Source organism: Engystomops pustulosus, chromosome 6 (genome assembly GCF_040894005.1).
Source record: "Engystomops pustulosus chromosome 6, aEngPut4.maternal, whole genome shotgun sequence".
NCBI classification, from domain to species: Eukaryota; Metazoa; Chordata; class Amphibia; order Anura; family Leptodactylidae; genus Engystomops; species Engystomops pustulosus.
Genome location: NC_092416.1, coordinates 169,070,857 through 169,094,877, shown reverse-complemented (window position 1 = coordinate 169,094,877; position 24,021 = coordinate 169,070,857). Strand labels below are relative to the sequence as shown.

Here is a 24,021-nt window from a genome sequence, read left to right as displayed (position 1 = left end):
TATCTTGAAGAACCACTTTGAAGGGTAGTCCTAAGCTTTATTGTTATCCCCTATCCACAATATGATCGGTGGTGGACTGGATCTATTTCTAGGTAATAACTTTCATATCTGGAATTATAGTCAGATGACAGCTAGAAAGTGATCTCTACAGAGCAGGAAGTGGCATTATGATCAGAATAGAAACTGCTCAATTTTCGGGTTTTCTTAATATAAAAGTCCTTGACCTACAAAAGAAAAAACAAGGACATCAAAAATGTCTTAAATATGTTTGACATTAAAAAAATTAAAAAATAATTCCTACAGTAGATCACTTGTTTTTAAAGGGGCCTGTGTGGTCTCCCGATCTTCCCACATGAATATCTCTTCGCTTAAGACATGATTATATAACACTGCGCAGTATACTGGATGACGTGTAACTCCTGGCAGGACCTAAAACAGAGTGTCACGCATTGCATATATTTCCACCATTCACCATATGTTGTATATAAACCTGTGACTATTATATTACCCCTAGTCCGCACGTACCAGCCGGCACGCACATGCCAACTCCAGTATATTTACATGGTACATTTCACATTCTCCATTTAACTATTATTGAATATTTTTCTAATATACCATTATTACACAACTTTTTAGAACATTGGATAAGCTGGTTGCGAATCTGCACTGGGTTGGCTTTGGGCTACAACCAAAAGCATCACCCAAGTGACCTTATCGGTTTTCAAGCATTAAAGGAAACCTGTCCTCAGCAATTGGTATTGGTAAGTGTCTGGATCATGTTTCTTTTATGGCCTAGCATGGTTCAATCATCCGCAAAATCAACTTTGAAGTGAGATGTAAATTTGTTCAAAGTTCAGAGTTCAACACGGAAGTCAAGCTCTCCCTGTCTCGCTATTCCTCCTTCCATGTGATTGACATCATCCACAGGACTTCTAGAGATCTGGTTAATGATTTTTCGGGGTTCAAGACCATCAAATTTGCATCTCACTTCAAAATGGATTTTCTGGATGATGCCACCACACTGGACCATGAAAGAAACATGATGTAGACAAGGGTTCTAGACAAGGTCATGAATCCACTATCAGATAAGTCCTGTTGTAGGTGACCATTGAACCAGATATGTCAAAGGACAACAAAGCATTGACCCAAAGGCAGGGCCGGGGCCAGCAATGGGCATACCTGGGCAAGTGTAGTGCCCAGAGCTGATGGGGGGCCCACATAAGGCTGCCCCTGCAAAGGGGCCTACTAAGGCTCTGTTGCCAGGGGCCTACTGAAACCTGGAGTGGACCCTGTCCAAGGCATAGACCTTCTCTGGCTATTGGCACTTGGTTGATGTCTTCTAACTAAAGATATGTTGAAGATGTGTATTTGGAATTGGCTACAATAAGCTAAATGGAAGAAAACAACAAAAAAAGGAACTATGGCCACCTGGCCAATTCTTTATCTGAGCCAATGTTGGTCCATGGTAGTCCAAAACTGATCTTTGTTGATTTTCATTCCACCTTGTAGGTAACTTCCATACCATAGGAGTGCCAAGAAATGTTGGATGAGAAATGGTCCCATATTTTATGGTCTGCCATTTCCTTTATGTGCCAAAAAAAAAACCCAAAGCAACCAAAAAAACAGTATAGTTACATTCATCAAATATTGGATCATTTGAATCTTTTAAACTTCTTGAATTTTGGAAAACCACTGACAGTCAGTGACATCACCAGTGCCGGCTGAGGTTGCTGGTTGTCTAGGGTGGGTCCTACTCTGGAGCATCTGTGCAACATTTTTAGAGGCCACATTGGAATCGGGAGCTACAGCCTTCCTGGAGTTTTTGAAAATTCCTGGAAAACCTCTTTAAAGGAAAGTTTCAGGTTGGTTGGACAACCCAACTGCCAACATGCCTTTACATGTCTGGGGTTTAAGTTTCCCAAACATATGCTGCCTGTTACCACAACTCTGAGATATCTTCACGGAAAGGTGCTGTGGCTTCACCAATATATGTCACAGCCCTTTTCCACCTGTAGTTGTGGTTATGGGCATCAGTAAGCCAAATATGTCTGGGACTCCAAACCCCAGATGCATAAAGGCATGAGGGCCATTTGTTGGGCGCAAACTGTGTACAGGTTACCTTTAAACTTGTAAGATAAAAATTTCTAAAAAGTTGACATTAAAAAAAATTGTGGTTTGATAAAGCGGCTCCCATCACTATACTGTGCATGAATCCTGCCGCTCCAGAGGAAAAAATAAACTCATAGGAAGTTCTCGCTGTCATATCGCTTGTTCACAAGAACAATTACATCCGACTATCAACACAGCAATATCCACAGGTTGCTCAGCTTGATGTGCAATATGAAATCAACAGGGATTTGTATCATTAGGCGAAGCCTGCTTAACTCTTTCCAACAAACTTTCAAATATTTAAATTTTCAAAAAAATCTTAGCCAATGGTTACCGTCCAGTTTCCAGTATTATTAAACACGCTTCTTTTTAAGTAGTACATATTCAATGAATGCCGGTTAAGATACTGAGATTAGCAGCTTGACCACTTATTGGCAAGATTGGTGTCTCAAGTCTCAGGGCGGTCATTTTGAAATTCAGTAGGTCCAACTCCTGTAGAGGATTCTGGTATTGACCTACTCCTTGTCACGGGTGGTCTCGTGACCCGTCTCGGGTCGCGGGCTCACCCCTGTCCCCCATATGCCCCCGCTCTGTGGCCAATACACTTACCCTTCCCCGCTCCTGCTTCTGGGTTGGGCTGGCTTCCCAAGATTTCAAGGGCTAGCGCGCCGTTAATTGGCGCTGGACTTACCCAGAATTCTATTTAACCCAGCCTTTTCCCACACATCCTGCCGGATCTTAGTGCTTATGTCTTTGAGATTGGGGATTTCCCCATTGTGACCCCAGACCTGTTCTCGACTTCGCTCCTCCACTGCCAGCCCTGACCTCTTGTTTCATCCCTGACCTTGAACCACTGCCACCTGCCTTGACCATCTACCTGCCTGCTGATTCTGTACCTCGACCTTGGCTGCCACCGCGGACAAGTCGCCCTTCTGGAACGACCTGGTGGTACCCCGCAGCAGCAAGACCATCCTGCTTTGCGGTGGGCTCCTGTGAAGACCGGGTGCCACTTAGATTCTGGTCCCAGATGTCGGCTTGTGTCATCGTCCGCGGTGGTCCAGAGGATCCACTATCTCCAATCCTGACACTCCTCTTTTTCTACTGAGAACATGCACTCAGTCAAACCCAGATGTGTATGAAATAATGGACTATCAATTTATTTAAGATACTTGGTTACTTGTTGATCAGTGGACCTGTTAAAATACAGGTTCGGCTGAGTTCGACCAAACTCAAATTTTATTATCCCGTTCAGGTCAAACCCCAACCGGTAATCCCTGTAGTCGGTGCTTTCCCCGATGACAGCAGAGAATCCGACAGCGGGGACCTGAACCCAAACTTTGAGGTTCATTTTCGCTCAACACTACTTGTAGAAGACTTACCATACTTGTTATGCTATATAGCGTAACAACATCATGTTCTGGTTTCATGAGGCCACTTCCCATTACTTAAAAAGAGTTCTTTCCTAAAAAAAAACTACCACCTATAATGAGAGCACATAAATATGATAAGGGTATGGGACCCTCCTGATTCTGTCCAGGAAGATGATGTTTGGGGAAAGAGGCATGGACCACCACCCAATGCTTTTGCTGTTCCCATGCCAGTGTGTATTGGTGCCTTAAGGGTTGACAGAAAAATTGTTCCATCATGTTCCTAAAATTTCCCATTTTTTAAATGCCGTTGCTTTTGTTACAGTTGGTATCTGTGTAACCAGTAATATCAATTTTATTCCGAAATTCAGTTTGGAAGATACTTTAAAGTTTGACAGATGCCTGGTCAGTGCTCCCACAATTGAGAAACCCATTGAGAGCAATATATTAGGCCCTGCACACACAATTCTGGAGCCAAAATAATTTTGTGTGACGTTTTGATTTTTTACGTCACACTTTGAAAGGTTTTTCAGATCAGCCCAGATTTACCAAATTTTTAAAAAGTCACAAAAATTGTAACAAGATTGCCATTGAAAGAAGAGTCACATTCCAGAACAGAGGAGGAGATTTATAAGAAGTGTCTGAGGTAAAACTGTTCTAGTTGCCCATGGAAACCAATCAGAGCCCAGCTTTAATTTTATAAACACCTGTGGGAAAAATGAAAGCTGAGCTCTGATTGGTTACCATGAACAACTAGAACAGTTCTGCTCCCAGACACTTCTGATAAATCTCCCCCGTAGACTTATGCCCACTTCAGGCAATCTGATTCCAAAAAATGTTCGGGATGGAAATATGGGGCCACATTTATCACTTTTGTGCGCCTAAGTGTAGTAGTTGCGCCTAAATTCGGGCGCACTGTTTTGCCAGAATTATCACAAGCTACAACCATCTGTGATAAGTATATTTTCTGCCTCTTATTAATCACTTTACTTTAACACAGTTTAGGCGCAATGTTAGATTCGGGCACTTACATGTCATCCTGCTACAAGCTCCTCTCTGCTTCTCCCACATCCCAGAATGAAGATAACACTCACAGCAGCACCCAGGTGTGTGACACCCTGCACCCAGTGACCTCCTCAGCAGTGGCTTCTCCTGGAGGGGATCCCCCAGTGCTGGTCTCCTGCTGCACCCCGGTAATTCTGTACAATATCCCCCTCAGACACCGTTCAGAATTACATGGGGGACACTTGTTTGTAGTATCTGCAAACTTCTGCAAACTTCTGCAAACTTGTATCTAATGTATCTATTATATGTTCTAGTGCAGTGATGGCAAACCTTTTGGAGACCGAGTGCCCAAACTACAACAAAGACCTCCTTATTTATCCCAAAGTGCCAACAGAGAAATTTTATTTGTGATTTATACTCCCTTCTCTGTCACAGGTTTCATTGATACCAGCACCCTGAGCACACCAATAAAGCAGAAAATAGTCCCAGGTAGAGCTGTCACTTTAAAATAGCTCTGTGCACAGCAAGTCCTGGGCTGTCTGGGACTGCAGGAAGATACCTGGAGTCATCTCTGGTGATGGCCTGAGTGCCCACAGAAAGGGCTCCGAGTGCCACCTCTGGCACCAGTGCCATAGGTTAGCCATCACTGTTCTAGTGTCTGGCTGAGCTCTGCTGCTAGAAATGAGCTCTTCTGCAAAGGGGCTCAGTGCTTTCTTCTCAGATAATGCCACCTTCGGGCTGGAGTGTTTTTGCGCCCGTTTTTGCGCCTAAATGCAAAAGTCGCACGTGATGAATATCATTAGGAGCAGCAAAACATCTGGAATTGAACGATAGATGAGGGAAAGGTGGTTATTTTAGCTGCGCGGCTAATTTGACGTTTAATCACAAAAATGGCACAAAAACTGTGCGCCTAAACGAAAAGGCGCAAAAACAACAGAAAAAACAAGTGATAAATGTGGCCCATGATTTTTTTTTTTTTTTAATTATAAAAATTCAAGTGACTAATGAAGGGAAAGGGCTCTGGGTGACCAGATAATGGAAAAAGCAACTACATGAAAGATAATATGGCTGCCCATGGTAAAGTCAATATTCTGAAACAGAAGCTGGGGGTAGAGTTTATTTAGAGCACAGACAACTTAAATTACTTAGCAAAAAGTTGTCGAGACTGACTGTACATAGGAATTCGGAAACATGATTTTAGTTTTGGGAGTAAGCTGATACCGCTGGTAAAGTTTCGTAACGGATGTGAATGTTAAGCTAAAACGTTGTAAATATCAACAACGAAGTGTAAAAAATATTCTAGAAGTAGCTTAAACTTCTGTGGGGATCGTATAGTTAAAAGAGTCGGCAAAAGGAAAATGGAGGGAGGTAAATACTGTATTTATTTTACCATCCCCCTGTTCCCCCAGTTGTCCCTTAAACTTTTTCTCAACCCGTTATAATTTTTGAGTAAATCAGTGCCATAAATTTCACAGCAGGATATGCACTTTAGGATTTTCTATGGTCAGATGGGCCGTCCTAGGCAGAATCAGAAAGACTGTTACCACCCACTTGACAATAAGCAGCCTAATTAGCATATTAGAAGCAGGAAATAATTTCAGAGATTATTCAGGAATGGTGGCGACTAGAAAAAAACTTCCATATGTACCAGAATCAGTGTATCGAAGGCGACGCCCATGCAAAGAGTTGATGGAAATGAAAGATTAGCAATGAAAAGTTTCCAGAGATTAGAAAAAAGTTAACATTTTTTTACTATTACAATTTTCCTGTAAAATGTCACTGTGGGATATCCACATTAGGATTTTATGCGGTCAGATGGTTCCGTCCTAGGCAACATCAAAAGCCTGGCACCACCCACCTGACAGTAAGAAGATTAATTAGCATATTGTAAGCCGAAAATATTTTCAATGATTACTCAGGGATCGTGCACAGCGTCGGAGTTGGTAAGGCAAGTGAAAGATTAGATTAGAAAAAAAGTAGACTTTTTTTTTTTTTACTATTACAATTTTTTTCTAAAATTTCAAATCTGTGAATTTGGTGAAGGAAGTAAAAGATTAGCCACTAAAGATTTCTAAAGTTTAGGGAAAAAAAGCTAATTTTTTTTACTATTACAGTTTTTCTCCAAAAAAATTCACTCCAGGATATGCACATTAGGATTGGGTGGGCCGTCCTCGGCAGAATCGGTAAGACTGTTACCGCCCACTTGACAATAAGCAGCTTAATTAGCATATAAGAAGCAGAAAATAATTTCAATGATTACTCGGGAATGGTAGGGACTAGAAAAAAACATCCATATGTACCAGAATCAGTGTATCGAAGGCGACGCCCATTCAAGTATACAAAGAGTTGATGGAAATGAAAGATTAGCAACGAAAAATTGTGAAAGTTCTGCAAAAAAAAGAGATAATATTTTTTACTATTACAATTTTTCTCCCAAAAACTTCACTGCAGGATATTAGGTTTTTTTTTTTTTTTACTGTCGGATGGGCCGTCCTCGGCAGAATCGGAAATACTGTTAACACCCACTTGACAATAAGCAGCCTAATTTGCATATTAGAAGCCGAACATTATTTCAATGATCACTCAGGAAAGACTCCATTTGTGCCAGAATCCGTGGATCGGCGCCCATTAAAATATGCAAAGAGTCAGAGTTGGTGAAGGAAGTGAAAGATTAGACTCGAATTTTTTTTTTTTTTAATTTTTCTAAAATTGCAATTTTCTAATTTTTTTTCTATTTTCTATTACAATTTTTTTTTTTTCAAAAATGTCAAATATGTGAAGAATTTATCCCCAAATCATTTGTAGATAAACATGGGGAATCTCGAAATAATTTAAGAATCTCACTTACAAATTTGGATCTTTTTTTTTTATATGATGGGCCTAGAGGTATTTGGGGGTGCACCGGGAGATTCGAGGGCACATCTGTGGATTGATAACAAATATCCAAATATCTCCCCCTCGCCGGTGGTGTTTTAAAATAGGACTTGCTATAGATGTAGAAGCCTTGGCCGGGGGTCGGAGGGGGTCGGGGGGGGGGGGGCGGTGTATTTAAAGCCACTGTTTGCGTTGCTACATCGCTCCGTTACCAGACACTATAATAAAATGTCTTGCATCAGAGGAAAGTTGACAACACATTTTGTTACATTCATAGCTCCAACTTAATCACGACAGGAAGCGTTCCTGCTGCCGGGAGAACATATTGCGTCACTAGGAACACCTGACACGGCTATCCAGTGTCAATCACTTTGCTTAAGGTCATTAAAAATATTAGGGTGTCCCCTTACAACATAAAGCCGGGGGCATGAGTGACAATTAACAGGAAACACATAGCATGATAAATAATTGAACAGGTGGATCCAAGAAAAAGGGATTCCTGGGTAAAGCAGCGCTGGATCGGGAGCCGGGTTTAGTGCTGGACGCTTTGGCTGTTTTGTCCGCGCCGGGTGCTACAGCTGTTGACTAAGGTTTCCGAGAGCAGTCTAAAGCCCGGGCCGGTGGATGGTCACAGTGACGTCGGAGGGGGAATGGAATTTCATGTTATTTGCGTTATGTTTATTGCGGTTGCTACTTGGTTGTGAGTTTAACCTCTTCAAGTACATTCATTCTCAGCCTGCCCAGAACTTCATCCAGCCGACTAAGCCGGGAATGCCAGATATTTAGGTGGCTGCTTTTGGCCGGTTAATATTGCATCCCCCTTTTAACCAATAGAGAGATAGATATAGAGAGATAGATGGATAGATAGAAATAGATAGATATGAGATAGATAGATATAGAGAGATAGATGGATAGATAGATAGATAGATAGATAGATAGATAGATAGATAGATAGATAGATAGGAGATAGATAGATAGATAGATAGATAGATAGATAGATAGATAGATAGATAGATAGGAGATAGATATTAGATAGATAGATAGATAGATAGATAGATAGATAGATAGATATGAGATAGATAGATAGATAGGAGATAGATATGAGATAGATAGATAGATAGATAGATAGATAGATAGATATGATATTGATAGATAGATAGATAGATAGATAGATAGATAGATAGATAGATAGACATGAGATAGATAGATAGATATGAGATAGATAGATAGATAGATAGATAGATATGAGATAGATAGATAGATAGATAGATAGATAGATATAAGATAGATAGATAGATAGATAGATAGATAGATAGATAGATATGATATAGATATATATGATATAGATAGATAGATAGATAGATAGATAGATAGATAGATAGATAGATATGAGATAGATAAATATGAGATAGATAGATAGGAGATAGATAGATAGATAGATAGATAGATAGATAGATAGATAGATAGATAGATAGATAGATAAATAGATAGATAGATAGATAGATAGATAGATAGATAAATCCAAAAAAAATGAGGCAGCACTCCAAAAAATGAATGGAAAAACGGAAGGGTTTATTCCAAAACCGGCTTTGGAATAAACCCTTCCGTTTTTCCATTCATTTTTTGGAGTGCTGCCTCATTTTTTTGGGATTTATATACTTGTTAGTCTTCTACCAGGACTGCTGAGTCTTTGCACCCCCCCTTGCTAGGGGTTCCTTCTTGACGCTGTGCTGCTGTGAATTCTTTTCTTTTCTAGATAGATAGATAGATAGATAGATAGATATGAGATAGATAGATAGATAGATATGAGATAGATAGATAGATAGATAGGAGATAGATAGATAGATAGATAGATAGATAGATAGATAGATAGATAGATAGATAGATAGATAGATGATAGATAGATAGATAGATAGATAGATATGATATTGATAGATAGATAGATTCAGTTTATCAAGGTGTAACAGTACACCGAAACGTCGCTTTTTATGGAATAAAGCTTCACCCCTTTCACTACTACAAGGAGTCCTGCCTCTTCACTGAACCTATATTGGAGACCCTGGCCAAGGGATAACCGGCTTCTGCACCCACCGCTAGCTGTGCTGCTCTGGATCTTCTACTTTTTTTTAGATAGATAGATAGGAGATAGATTTACTGCACCTAATAATCATTCATCATTAGCAATTTATTGATTTAGGCGCAATTTAGCCTCAAAACAACTCCAGCCTGAAGGTTGCATAGACTGAAAAGCAAAACTGAGCTCCTGTGCAGAGCTGCTTATGCCTAGCAGAAGACAGTATGTGCAGCCTCTGTTTACAGTTCATGACCTTCTATTTACATACAATCTGCAAAGGCCTCAGCTCAGAACAGGAGAGAAGAGAAGTTTGTAGGATTTTGCAGATACTACAGAGAGGTGTCCCGTGTAGCAGGATAGAAGAGAAGTGTGTGGTGGAGAGACACTACAGAGAAGTGTCCCCTGTGTAGCAGGATAGAAGAGAAGTGTGTGGTGGAGAGACAGTCCAGAGAAGTGTCCCATGTAGCAGGATAGAAGAGAAGTGTGTGGTGGAGAGACAGTACAGAGAAGTGTCCCATGTAGCAGGATAGAAGAGAAGTGTGTGGTGTAGAGACAGTACAGAGAAGTGTCCTGTGTAGCAGGATAGAAGAGAAGTGTGTGGTGGAGAGACAGTACAGAGAAGTGTCCCGTGTAGCAGGATAGAAGAGAAGTGTGTGGTGGAGAGACACTACAGAGAAGTGTCCCCTGTGTAGCAGGATAGAAGAGAAGTGTGTGGTGGAGAGACAGTCCAGAGAAGTGTCCCATGTAGCAGGATAGAAGAGAAGTGTGTGGTGGAGAGACAGTCCAGAGAAGTGTCCCGTGTAGCAGGATAGAAGAGAAGTGTGTGGTGGAGAGACAGTACAGAGAAGTGTCCTGTGTAGCAGGATAGAAGAGAAGTGTGTGGTGGAGAGACAGTACAGAGAAGTGTCCCGTGTAGCAGGATAGAAGAGAAGTGTGTGGTGGAGAGACAGTACAGAGAAGTGTCCCGTGTAGCAGGATAGAAGAGAAGTGTGTGGTGGAGAGACAGTACAGAGAAGTGTCCTGTGTAGCAGGATAGAAGAGAAGTGTGTGGTGGAGAGACAGTACAGAGAAGTGTCCCATGTAGCAGGATAGAAGAGAAGTGTGTGGTGGAGAGACAGTACAGAGAAGTGTCCTGTGTAGCAGGATAGAAGAGAAGTGTGTGGGAGCTGCAGACAGTACAGAGAAGTGTCCCATGTAGCAGGATAGAAGAGAAGTGTGTGGTGGAGAGACAGTACAGAGAAGTGTCCCGTGTAGCAGGATAGAAGAGAAGTGTGTGGTGGAGAGACAGTACAGAGAAGTGTCCTGTGTAGCAGGTAGAAGAGAAGTGTGTGGGAGCTGCAGACAGTACAGAGAAGTGTCCCATGTAGCAGGATAGAAGAGAAGTGTGTGGCGGAGAGACAGTACAGAGAAGTGTCCCGTGTAGCAGGATAGAAGAGAAGTGTGTGGTGGAGAGACAGTACAGAGAAGTGTAACCGTGTAGCAGGATGACCACACTGGTTTCTGAGGGGGATACTAGCCAGAATTACAGGGGGCAGCAGAAAATCAGCACTGGGGGATCCCCTCCAGGAGAGGTCACTGCTGAGGAGATCACTGGGTGCAGGGTGTCACACACCTGGGTGCTGCTGTGAGGGTCATTCTCATGCTGGGGTGTGGGAGAGGAGCAAAGAGGAGCTGGTAGGAGGATCACAGGTGAGAGCCCAAATCTAACATTGCGCCTATACTGTGCCTAAAGTAAAGTGATTAATAAAAGGCAGGAACTCAACTCATCACAGATGGTCGTAGTTTGTGATAATTTCTGGTCCAAATTATTAGATGACTTTACAGGATAAGCCTCCATGATAAGTATGAACAATATGTCTGGCCATTATATGAGGTATTCTTCATTTTATTAGCAGTTTTTCCCTCTGAAGGCTCAATAAGAAATCTACCAAGGGAGACTTACTCATAGCTCCAGATGACTGGTAATCATCTTCGTTATCCATGGCCTCCTTCCTTCTAAAATCAACTTCTGGAATTATGTTAATGAGCCTGAATGGCTCTGGGGCTGTTACCAGAGCCTCTCAGTGCTGTAGCTTCGCAGGCTCTTACAACAAGCAAAAAACGTCTCCCCCTCCCCCTGTACTCTCCCTCCTCCCTCTTCCTGTGTAACCTAGCAACAGCAGGAAGTGCAGGTGGAAGGGAGACCAGCTACAGCACTGGAAAGGCCCACCAGAGCCCTTTGGGCTCATTATCATCATTTTAAAAGTTGATTTTATAAGAAAGGAGGCCATGGATAGCAAATATAAGAAGATTACCACAGTCACGGTGCCTGGATCTATGTGTAAGTAGATTTTGATGGTAGATTTCCTTTACTTCTCAGTTGTCTAATAGCTGGTGACCAGACACTAGCTGTTATGATGTCTCCCACACACTACAAGAGATTTTGGAGATTATGGAGAATATTATAGACAAGCTCCATCCTCCCTCTTTACTAATCTCATACTTCAGTGTGCTGGCAGTCTGCCTTGGTAAACCAAGACGGATTTAAGAATCTGCCATTCAATAATAGATTAGGGCATTGAGATAATAGGATCATATTTTTTTCTAATAAGACAAATCAAAAAGTTTCATATATTGACCTATAAGATGCAGACTGAGCCAACATATTATAGGCCAATAACATGTAAAACATAGCAATTTCCACATATTAGGGAGGTATCAGGAAGCTTTTTGGCTCCAGTGCCAAATCTTTAACCAGGTATAATCAAGCTTTCACATGTATGTAGTTCTGGTGTCTGTATTTCTTGACAAAATTACCTTTAAGGTTCTTTATGTACCCATTAGATTAATAAGACAACTATCTAGCGTGTGACATCTGCCAACCATCTAGTGTGTATGGTGACATCTGACAACCATCTAGTGTGTATGGTGAGATCTGCCAACCAGCTAATGTGTATGGTGAGATCTGCCAACCATCTAGCGTGTATGGTGACATCTGACAACCATCTAGCGTGTATGGTGAGATCTGACAACCATCTAGTGTGTATGGGGACATCTGACAACCATCTAGTGTGTATGGTGAGATCTGACAACCATCTAGTGTGTATGGTGAGATCTGACAACCATCTAGTGTGCATGGTGAGATCTGCCAACCAGCTAATGTGTATGGTGAGATCTGACAACCATCTAGTGTGTATGGTGACATCTGACAACCATCTAGTGTGCATGGTGAGATCTGACACCCATCTAGTGTGTATGGTGAGATCTGACACCCATCTAGTGTGTATGGTGAGATCTGACAACCATCTAGTGTGTATGGTGAGATCTGACAACCACCTGGTGTGAATAGTGAGATCCGACAACCATCTAGTGTGCATGGGGAGATCTGTCAACCATCTAATGTGTATGGTGAGATCTGACAACCATCTAGTGTGTATGGTGACATCTGACACCCATCTAGTGTGTATGGTGAGATCTGACAACCACCTGGTGTGAATAGTGAGATCTGACAACCATCTAGTGTGTATGGTGAGATCTGACACCCATCTAGTGTATATGGTGAGATCTGACACCTATCTAATGTGTATGGTGAGATCTGACAACCATCTAAATACAGATTTGCACATTGAGATCCCATTACGTATAACTAGAACCTCCTCCTTCCATGAAGGCTGGAAGTGTCACACTGTAACGCTGCTTTCCAGTCTTCACCGAGTGGCCCCTAATAGCTGGGAGACCTGTGGTGGGAGTGGATGGGCTCTTCACAATAGTCTGGCTCACCCTTCCTGAATTCCCTGCCAGCGTCGTTCCCAGCTATTGTGATTCCTAAGGAGCCAACACTTAAGCAGAAAATGTTGTGCTGCAGAAGAATATTGTAGCCGTTTTGTGAAAACAAAAGGATTATAGAATAATGATGGAAATTTCAGCATCACAAAACTGCCCTATGACCGGAGAATCAGACATGAAATGTGAATTACTTCTCCTGATATTAGAAATCACTGGTATTTGCAAAGTCCTGATCTAATGGATTGGAGGCAGCTGGATTCCCCAGGTACCTGAGTAGCTGGTGTTGGCAGCAAGAAGATGGAAGCTTCCCCCCCCTGGGGCACTCCCGGTGTATGTGTGTGGTAGGGATCCCTAGGTAGATGAAAGAGGGGGGCCCATGATGTTAGCAGCAGTCAGGGATCACACATAGAGACAAGATGTAGAACATCACAACTTACAGTATCTTTATTTCAAGACTAAAATCCAGGAACAGTAACAGGTAGTGGTCCTATCTGCCGTGGTAGCTGGTGGTTGGATGCGGGTCTAGTATAATAAGCTCAAAATCCAGATTCAGGAACTTGGGGCTAGTGTGCATATGGACTAGATCGAAGCCTCTGTGAGTACATGGAAGAGCTTCATGACCCGAATGTCTCCCAAAATGAGGAATGTTAGAGAATGACTTCCCAAAGGAAGCCTCACAATAGTTCTCAGCCAAGAGTGACCATAATCCCAGGGTAGAACTTGATCTAGAACGTTCATGGGCCTTTCTACTAAGCAATCCCGTGCCTGGGAGGAGATGGTGGGGCTTGGCTTCTGGGGGTAAAGAATGAGTGGTGACACGTCACATAGGATTTTATTTGTGTTGTAATTCATTGTATCTTTTTTGGTGCTTTATCCCCCTACTGCCCGCCTCTATGACATCACTCAGTGCTCTGCAGCTATTGGCTGAGGTTACATCACACAGACTTCCTGCTCTGCAGCTATTGGCTGATGTAGCACCACACAGACTTCCTGCTCTGACGCCATTGGCTGAGGTTGCACCACACAGACTTCCTGCTCTGACGCCATTGGCTGAGGTTGCATCACGCAGACTTCCTCCTCTGACGCCATTGGCTGAAGTTGCATCACGCAGACTTCCTGCTCTGCAGCTATTGGCTGATGTAGCAACACACAGACTTCCTGCTCTGACGCCATTGGCTGAGGTTGCATCACGCAGACTTCCTCCTCTGACGCCATTGGCTGAAGTTGCATCACACAAACTTCCTGCTCTGCAGCTACTGGCTTAAGGGAAATCTACCATCGGGAATCTACTTTCGGAAGTAGCTTCTGATGTAGATTCCCGCTCCCTGCCCCTTCGCAAACCGATTTTACCTAATTCTAGTATGCAGTTTTTGCTAAAACAAACTTTATTTCTTCTTCATCCAAATTAATTGCAGGGGCTACTGGGGGCTTGGAGTCGTCTCAGAGAGCTACAAGAGGATGTGGAGTGGCCTCAGAGAGCTTTGGGGTTGAAGACTACTCCCTACCCCCAGTAGCTCTTACAGATCTGTCTACCCACTAGACTTTTTTTGTTTAGGGGCTACTGGGGACGTAGAGTCACCTTTGCCCCCAAAGCTCTCTGAGGCCACTCCCACTCCACATACTCTAGTAGTCCCTACAATTAATTCACATAATGAAGAAAAAAACTTTATTTTAGAAAAGGCTGCATACTAGAGTTAGGTATAATCGGTTTGGGAATGGGGCAGGAAGGGGGAATTTACATCGGAAGCTCCTTCAGATTGTAGATTTCGAATGGTAGATTTCCCCTTAAGCCAATTGCTGCAGAGCAGGAAGTCTGTGTGGTGAAACATCAGCCAATAGCTGCAGAGTACAAAGTCTGTGTGCTGTAACCTCAGCCAATAGTTGCAGAGCAGGAAGTTTGTGCCTTGCAACTTAAGCCAATGACGTGAGAACAGAAATTCTCTGTGATGAAACATAAGCCAATAGCTGCAGAGCAGAAAGTTTGTGTGGTGCAGCCTCAGCCAATAGCTGCAGAGCAGGAAGTTTGTGTGTTGCAACCTCAGCCAATAGCCGCAGAGCAGGAAGTCTGTGTTGTACAACCTCAGCCAATAGCCGCAGAGCAGGAAGTCTGTGTTGTACAACCTCAGCCAATAGCCGCAGAGCAGGAAGTCTGTGTTGTACAACCTCAGCCAATAGCCGCAGAGCAGGAAGTCTGTGTTGTACAACCTCAGCCAATAGCCGCAGAGCAGGAAGTCTGTGTTGTACAACCTCAGCCAATAGCCGCAGAGCAGGAAGTCTGTGTTGTACAACCTCAGCAAATAGCTGCAGAGCAGGAAGTCTGTGTTGTACAACCTCAGCTAATAGCTGCAGAGCAGGAAGTCTGTGTTGTACAACCTCAGCCAATAGCTGCAGAGCAGGAAGTTTGTGTGTTGCAACTTCAGCCAATGGCATCAGAGCAGGAAGTCTGTGTGGTGCAGCCTCAGCCAATAGCTGCAGAGCATTGAGTGATGGAGATCGGGCAGGAAGCGGGAATCTACATCGGGAAATACTACAGTAAGTAAATTCCCAATGATATATTTCCTTAAAAACACTTGTGCTCTGTAGCTATTGGTTGAAGTTGCATCCCATAAATTTCCCGCTCCTCAGCTATTGGTTTTTGCATTGCCTGGTGGGCCACAAACCTACTCCCACAATGCTCAGCTGTTTGGACCCTCATAAGCAAAGACCACAATTGTGAAGCCGTGAATCTCGTGGACTGCAACTAGTTAAAATACAGTAGAATTCCTAGAAAAAAAGTCTACGTGTATCCCGCGGCCGCGCCATTTCCTCTCCTGTATAGTGATTAAACACCTGTATTACAAATTCTTGGTGAGTTCTAAACCTCCGATGTGTGATTATAGTTAGAGACTTTCCTGGAAAACTCATCCATGACATTATTTCCTTGTGAACTCCATCCACCTGTCACACGAGGGTCTTGGGGGGCTGCCAGGAAGTCCAGGAAATAATAGGCAGCAGGATACTGGTGTATGTCAATAGCCCTGACCCTCCCATTCCTGCGCATGAATACGTCTCGTCACAGCTGATCACTGGATGACCCCTCAGACATGGATGGGTGGGAGGCAGGAGGATTACAACAACCCTCATCCGAACGCACCGCAAAATCCTGGACGGATGGGAAGCCGAGAATCGACCCATAAACCTCAACCTGTTTTGCAGCTGCTGACATCAAGTCTCCCTGCGCTGAAGCTTCTACAGACTGAGGAGACTATCATATTACACCGCATCCCGAGCAGATTTACTGTAGAAAATAGGAAGAATGGTTAAAATGTTTGGTTTTTTAATTTGCTAAGACAAGGTGAAAAGAGAATGCATGCTATAGAGCTAGAGAAGCTGAGCAGATTGTACATAGTGTCCTATCTGCAGGCAGCATGTTATAGAGCAGGAGGAGCTGAGCAGATTGTACATAGTGTCCTATCTGCAGGCAGCGTGTTATAGAGCAGGAGGAGCTGAGCAGATTGTACATAGTGTCCTATCTACAGGCAGCATGCTATAGAGCAGGAGGAGCTGAGCAGATTGTACATAGTGTCCTATCTACAGGCAGCATGTTATAGAGCAGGAGGAGCTGAGCAGATTGTACATAGTGTCCTATCTGCAGGCAGCATGCTATAGAGCAGGAGGAGCTGAGCAGATTGTACATAGTGTCCTATCTGCAGGCACCATGTTATAGAGCAGGAGGAGCTGAGCAGATTGTACATAGTGTCCTATCTACAGGCAGCATGCTATAGAGCAGGAGGAGCTGAGTAGATTGTACATAGTGTCCTATCTGCAGGCAGCATGTTATAGAGCAGGAGGAGCTGAGCAGATTGTACATAGTGTCTTATCTGCAGGCAGCATGTTATAGAGCAGGAGGAGCTGAGCAGATTGTACATAGTGTCTTATCTGCATGCAGCATGTTATAGAGCAGAAGGAGCTGAGTAGATTGTACATAGTGTCCTATCTGCAGGCAGCATGTTATAGAGCAGGATGAGCTGAGCAGATTGTACATAGTGCCCTATCTGCAGGCAGCATGTTATAGAGCAGGAGGAGCTGAGCAGATTGTACATAGTGTCCTATCTGCAGGCAGCATGTTATAGAGCAGGAGGAGCTGAGCAGATTGTACATAGTGTCCTATCTGCAGACAGCATGTTATAGAGCAGGTGGAGCTGAGCAGATTGTACAAAGTGTCGTATCTGCAGGCTGCATGTTATAGAGCATGAGGAGCTGAGTAGATTGTACATAGTGTCCTATCTGCAGGCAGCATGTTATAGAGCAGGACGAGCTGAGCAGATTGTATACAGTGTCCTATCTGCAGGCAGCATGTTATAGAGCAGGAGGAGCTGAGCAGATTGTACATAGTGTCTTATCTGCATGCAGCATGTTATAGAGCAGGAGGAGCTGAGCAGATTGTACATAGTGTCCTATCTGCAGGCAGCATGTTATAGAGCAGGAGGAGCTGAGCAGATTGTACATAGTGTCCTATCTGCAGGCAGCATGTTATAGAACAGGAGGAGCTAAGCAGTTTGTACATAGTGTCCTACCTGCAGGCAACATGTTATAGAGCAGGAGGAGCTGAGCAGATTAGAAGTTTCCTATGCAGTTTCCAATGCGGCCCTGACCCTCTTAGAAACACGCCTGGTTGACAGCATTACTAAACGTTTATAACATCCCACAGACCAGCTCGCATACAGAAGGCAGACTTGCTAGAAGTACAGTCAGTGAGGTAGAGGTGGCAACTAGTACCTTACAGGTGACAATCTGCTCCTTCAGGTAGAGGACTTCAGTACGACTTCTCCAGGCACGACTGTTGAAATTCCTGTCAGATGCCTTCATCTCCCGCCACATCTCCACACTGTGCACATAAAATACCACAGTCACTTAATGCATAAAGTCAACTAAACAACACTGTGCTCCTAAATCATATATACCACAGTCACAACACAACCCACCCACATACAAAACATCCACATTGTGGCCCATACTAATGTATTATAATATATACTACGCACCCCCATTTATTATATATACTGGACCCCCCTAAACTGATTACTCTCCCCTTAATTAATATATATATATATATATATATATATATATATATATCATACACAGCATCCTCCTAATTTTAACCCCTTCCCGACATGTGACGTCACATGTCAGGTCACATGTCGGGTCCCGGTACATGAAGAGGGCTCGCGGGCCGAGCCCTCTTCATAGCCGGTAAGTCATTGCTGCATATTGCCGGCTTCGATCGCGGGTGTTTTACTGCCGATTGCCGCCGGCATCTTTCTGAGAATCGACGCTCACCGTGACGTCATCGGGGAGTGGCGATCCGTCGCCATGGTAGCCTCGGGTCTCACGAAGACCCGAAGCAACTTCGTGTTAACCCATTCATTACAATGTGCTATCAATGTGCTAAAATCCCCATATACTGCCATACTGTAGTATGGCAGTATATGATAGGATCGTACAGACACCCAAGGGTTAAAGTACCCTAGGGAGTCTGAAAAATAGTAAAAAAAAAAAAAAAAAAAAGTAAAAAAAAAAAAATTATAATAAAAAAACCTAAAAATTATAATCACCCCCCTTTCCCTAGAACTGATATAAATATAAATAAACAGCAAAAATCATAAACACATTAGGTATCGCCGCGTCCGAAAATGCCCGATCTATCAAAAAATTATAACGTTTTTTCACTGCGTTTAACCCCGTAACGGAAAATCGCGCCCAAAGTCGAAAATGGCACTTTTTTGCTATTTAAAAAAATATTAAAAATTCTATAAAAAGTGATCAAAAGATCATACAGTCCTAAAACTGATAACATTGTAAACGTCATCAAAATCCGCAAAAAACAACACCATCCCCAGCTCCATACACCAAAGTATGAAAAAGTTATTAGCACCAGAAGATGGCAAAATCCCCCAATAAAATTTTGTACAGGAGGTTTTAAATTTTTTAAATGTATGAAAACATTATAAAACCTATACAAATTTGGTACCGACCCAAAGAATAAAGAATTTTTCCCCCCCTCTTTTCAAAAAATTGCTTGGCATGGAATAATAAATACCACCATTTTGAAGTATAATTTCTTACGCAGAAAATAAGCCGTCACACAGCTCTGTACATGGAAAAATAAAAAAGTTACAGATTTTTGAATGTGGGGAGTGAAAAATGAAAACGCAAAAACGAAAAAAGGCTGCGGCGGGAAGGGGTTAAATACCGGTATATAAAAAAGCCCCTCTCTCCCAATTAAATGATATGTTGCTCCCATAGTTTAATTAAAATCTGGCCTCATACAAGTTTAATTATATACAATCCTTTATATACAGATACCCCCCCCCCATCAATTTAAATATATACAGCTCCACATCATTTTATTAAAATCCTTCTCCCAGAAATTACATGCGGTACCTCCCCCATTACATTAAATACAGCCTCCCCATCTAGTTATATTATATACAGCCTCCCCATGTAGTTATATTATATACAGCCTCCCGGTCTAGTTATATTATATACAGCCTCCCCATCTAGTTATATTATATACAGCCTCCCCATCTAGTTATATTATATACAGCCTCCCCATCTAGTTATATTATATACAGCCTCCCCATCTAGTTATATTATATACAGCCTCCCGGTCTAGTTATATTATATACAGCCTCCCCATCTAGTTATATTATATACAGCCTCCCCATCTAGTTATATTATATACAGCCTCCCTGTCTAGTTATATTATATACAGCCTCTCAAACTAGTTATATTATATACAGCCTCCCCATCTAGTTATATTATATACAGCCTCCCGGTCTAGTTATATTATATACAGCCTCCCCATCTAGTTATATTATATACAGCCTCCCCATCTAGTAATATTATATACAGCCTCCCCATCTAGTTATATTATATACAGCCTCCCGGTCAAGTTATATTATATACAGCCTCCCCACCTAGTTATATTATATACAGCCTCCCCATCTAGTTATATTATATACAGCCTCCCCATCTAGTTATATTATATACAGCCTCCGCGTCTAGTTATATTATATACAGCCTCCCCATCTAGTTATATTATATACAGCCTCCCTGTCTAGTTATATTATATACAGCCTCTCAAACTAGTTATATTATATACAGCCTCCCCATCTAGTTATATTATATACAGCCTCCCGGTCTAGTTATATTATATACAGCCTCTCAAACTAGTTATATTATATACAGCCTCCCCATCTAGTTATATTATATACAGCCTCCCGGTCTAGTTATATTATATACAGCCTCCCCATCTAGTTATATTATATACAGCCTCCCCATCTAGTAATATTATATACAGCCTCCCCATCTAGTTATATTATATACAGCCTCCCGGTCAAGTTATATTATATACAGCCTCCCCACCTAGTTATATTATATACAGCCTCCCCATCTAGTTATATTATATACAGCCTCCCCATCTAGTTATATTATATACAGCCTCCGCGTCTAGTTATATTATATACAGCCTCCCCATCTAGTTATATTATATACAGCCTCCCTGTCTAGTTATATTATATACAGCCTCTCAAACTAGTTATATTATATACAGCCTCCCCATCTAGTTATATTATATACAGCCTCCCGGTCTAGTTATATTATATACAGCCTCCCCATCTAGTTATATTATATACAGCCTCCCCATCTAGTTATATTATATACAGCCTCCCCATCTAGTTATATTATATACAGCCTCCCGGTCAAGTTATATTATATACAGCCTCCCCACCTAGTTATATTATATACAGCCTCCCCATCTAGTTATATTATATACAGCCTCTCAAACTAGTTATATTATATACAGCCTCCCCATCTAGTTATATTATATACAGCCTCCCCATCTAGTTATATTATATACAGCCTCCCCATCTAGTTATATTATATACAGCCTCCGCGTCTAGTTATATTATATACAGCCTCCCCATCTAGTTATATTATATACAGCCTCCCGGTCTAGTTATTTTATATACAGCCTCCCCATCTAGTTATATTATATACAGCCTCCCCATCTAGTTATATTATATACAGCCTCCCCATCTAGTTATATTATATACAGCCTCCGCGTCTAGTTATATTATATACAGCCTCCCCATCTAGTTATATTATATACAGCCTCCCCATCTAGTTATATTATATACAGCCTCCCGGTCTAGTTATATTATATACAGCCTCCCGGTCTAGTTATATTATATACAGCCTCCCCGTCTAGTTATATTATATACAGCCTCCCCATCTAGTTATATTATATACAGCCTCCCGGTCTAGTTATATCATATACAGCCTCCGCGTCTAGTTATATTATATACAGCCTCCCCATCTAGTTATATTATATACAGCCTCCGCGTCTAGTTATATTATATACAGCCTCCCGGTCTAGTTATATCATATACAGCCTCCCCATCTAGTTATATTATATACAGCCTCCCCATCTAGTTATATTATATACAGCCCCCGCGTCTAGTTATATTATATACAGCCTCCCGGTCTAGTTATATCATATACAGCCTCCCCGTCTAGTTATATTATATACAGCCTCCCCATCTAGTTATATTATATACAGCCTCCCGGTCTAGTTATATTATATACAGCCTCCGCGTCTAGTTATATTATATACAGCCTCCCCATCTAGTTATATTATATACAGCCTCCGCGTCTAGTTATATTATATACAGCCTCCCCATCTAGTTATATTATATATAGCCTCCCCATCTAGTTATATTATATACAGCCTCCCCATCTAGTTATATTATATACAGCCTCCCGGTCTAGTTATATCATATACAGCCTCCGCGTCTAGTTATATTATATACAGCCTCCCCATCTAGTTATATTATATACAGCCTCCGCGTCTAGTTATATTATATACAGCCTCCCCATCTAGTTATATTATATACAGCCTCCCCATCTAGTTATATTATATACAGCCTCCCCATCTAGTTATATTATATACAGCCTCCCGGCCTAGTTATATCATATACAGCCTCCGCGTCTAGTTATATTATATACAGCCTCCCCATCTAGTTATATTATACAGTATACAGCCTCCGCGTCTAGTTATATAATATACAGCCTCCCGGTCTAGTTATATTATATACAGCCTCCCCATCTAGTTATATTATATACAGCCTCCCGGTCTAGTTATATTATATACAGCCTTCCTGTCTAGTTATATTATATACAGCCTCCCGGTCTAGTTATATTATGGTATATATACCCTCGCGGTCTAGTCATATTATATGCAGTCTGCCGTCTAGTTATATTATATACAGCCTCCCCATCTAGTTATATAATATACAGCCTCCCTGTCTAGTTATGTTACTGTATATATACCCTCCCGATCTAGTTATATCATTTACAGCCTCCCGGCCTTGTCATATTATATACAGCCTCCCCGTCTAGGTATATCATATACAACCTCCCGGTCTAGTTATATTATATACAGCCCCCCTGTCTAGTTATATTATATACAGCCTCCCCATCTAGTTATATTATATACAGCCTCCCCATCTAGTTATATTATATACAGCCTCCCCATCTAGTTATATTATATACAGCCTCCCCATCTAGTTATATTATATACAACCTCCCTGTATAGTTATATTATATACAGCCTCCCGGTCTAGTTATATTATATACAGCCTCCCGGTATAGTTATATTATATACAGCCTCCACGTCTAGTTATATTATATACAGCCTCCCCATCTAGTTATATTATATACAGCCTCCACGTCTAGTTATATTATATACAGCCTCCACGTCTAGTTATATTATATACAGCCTCCCCATCTAGTTATATTATATACAGCCTCCGCGTCTAGTTATATTATATACAGCCTCCCGGTCTAGTTATATTATATACAGCCTCCCCATCTAGTTATATTATGGTGTATATACCCTCCTGGTCTAGTTATATTATATACAGCCTCCCCATCTAGTTATATTATATACAGCCTCCCGGTCTAGTTATATTATATACAGCCTCCCCATCTAGTTATATTATATACAGCCTCCCCATCTAGTTATATTATGGTGTATATACCCTCCCGGTCTAGTTATATTATATGCTGCCTCGCGGGCTAGTTATATTATATACAGCCTCCCCGTCTATGTATATAAAATACAACCTCCCTGTATAGTTATATTATATACAGCCTCCCGGACAAGTTATATTATATACAGCCTCCCTGTCTAGTTATATTATATACAGCCTCCCGGTATAGTTATATTATATACAGCCTACACGTCTAGTTATATTATATACAGCCTTCCCATCTAGTTATATTATATACAGCCTCCGCGTCTAGTTATATTATATACAGCCTCCCCATCTAGTTATATTATATACAGCCTCCGCGTCTAGTTATATTATATACAGCCTCCCCATCTAGTTATATTATATACAGCCTCCACGTCTAGTTATATTATATACAGCCTCCCGTTCTAGTTATATTATATACAGCCTCCCCGTCTAGTTATATAATATACAGCCTCCCTGTCTAGTTATATTATATACAGCCTCCCCATCTAGTTATATTATATACAGCCTCCCCATCTAGTTATATTATATACAGCCTCCCCATGTAGTTATATTATATAAAGCCTCCCCATCTAGTTATATTATATAAAGCCTCCCCATCTAGTTATATAATATACAGCCTCCCCGTCTATTTATATTATATACAGCCTCCCCGTCTATTTATATTATATACAGCCTCGCGGTCTAGTTATATTATATACAGCCTCCCTGTCTAGTTATATTATATACAGCCTCCCTGTCTAGTTAT

General features: G+C 41.7%; 1 long non-coding RNA gene across 1 annotated transcript in view; it reads right to left on the bottom strand.

The window, feature by feature from the left end:
- Nucleotides 1-15,813: 15,813 nt before the first annotated feature.
- The window catches only part of LOC140066169 (uncharacterized), a 38,987-nt gene continuing 30,779 nt past the window's right edge, over nt 15,814-24,021 (bottom strand). Inside the window, exons 3-4 of the long non-coding RNA XR_011848141.1 lie at nt 17,953-18,061; nt 15,814-16,471 (exon numbers count right to left, since the gene is read on the bottom strand). This is a non-coding gene — a long non-coding RNA (uncharacterized lncRNA). The remainder of the gene's footprint in view (nt 16,472-17,952; nt 18,062-24,021) is intronic.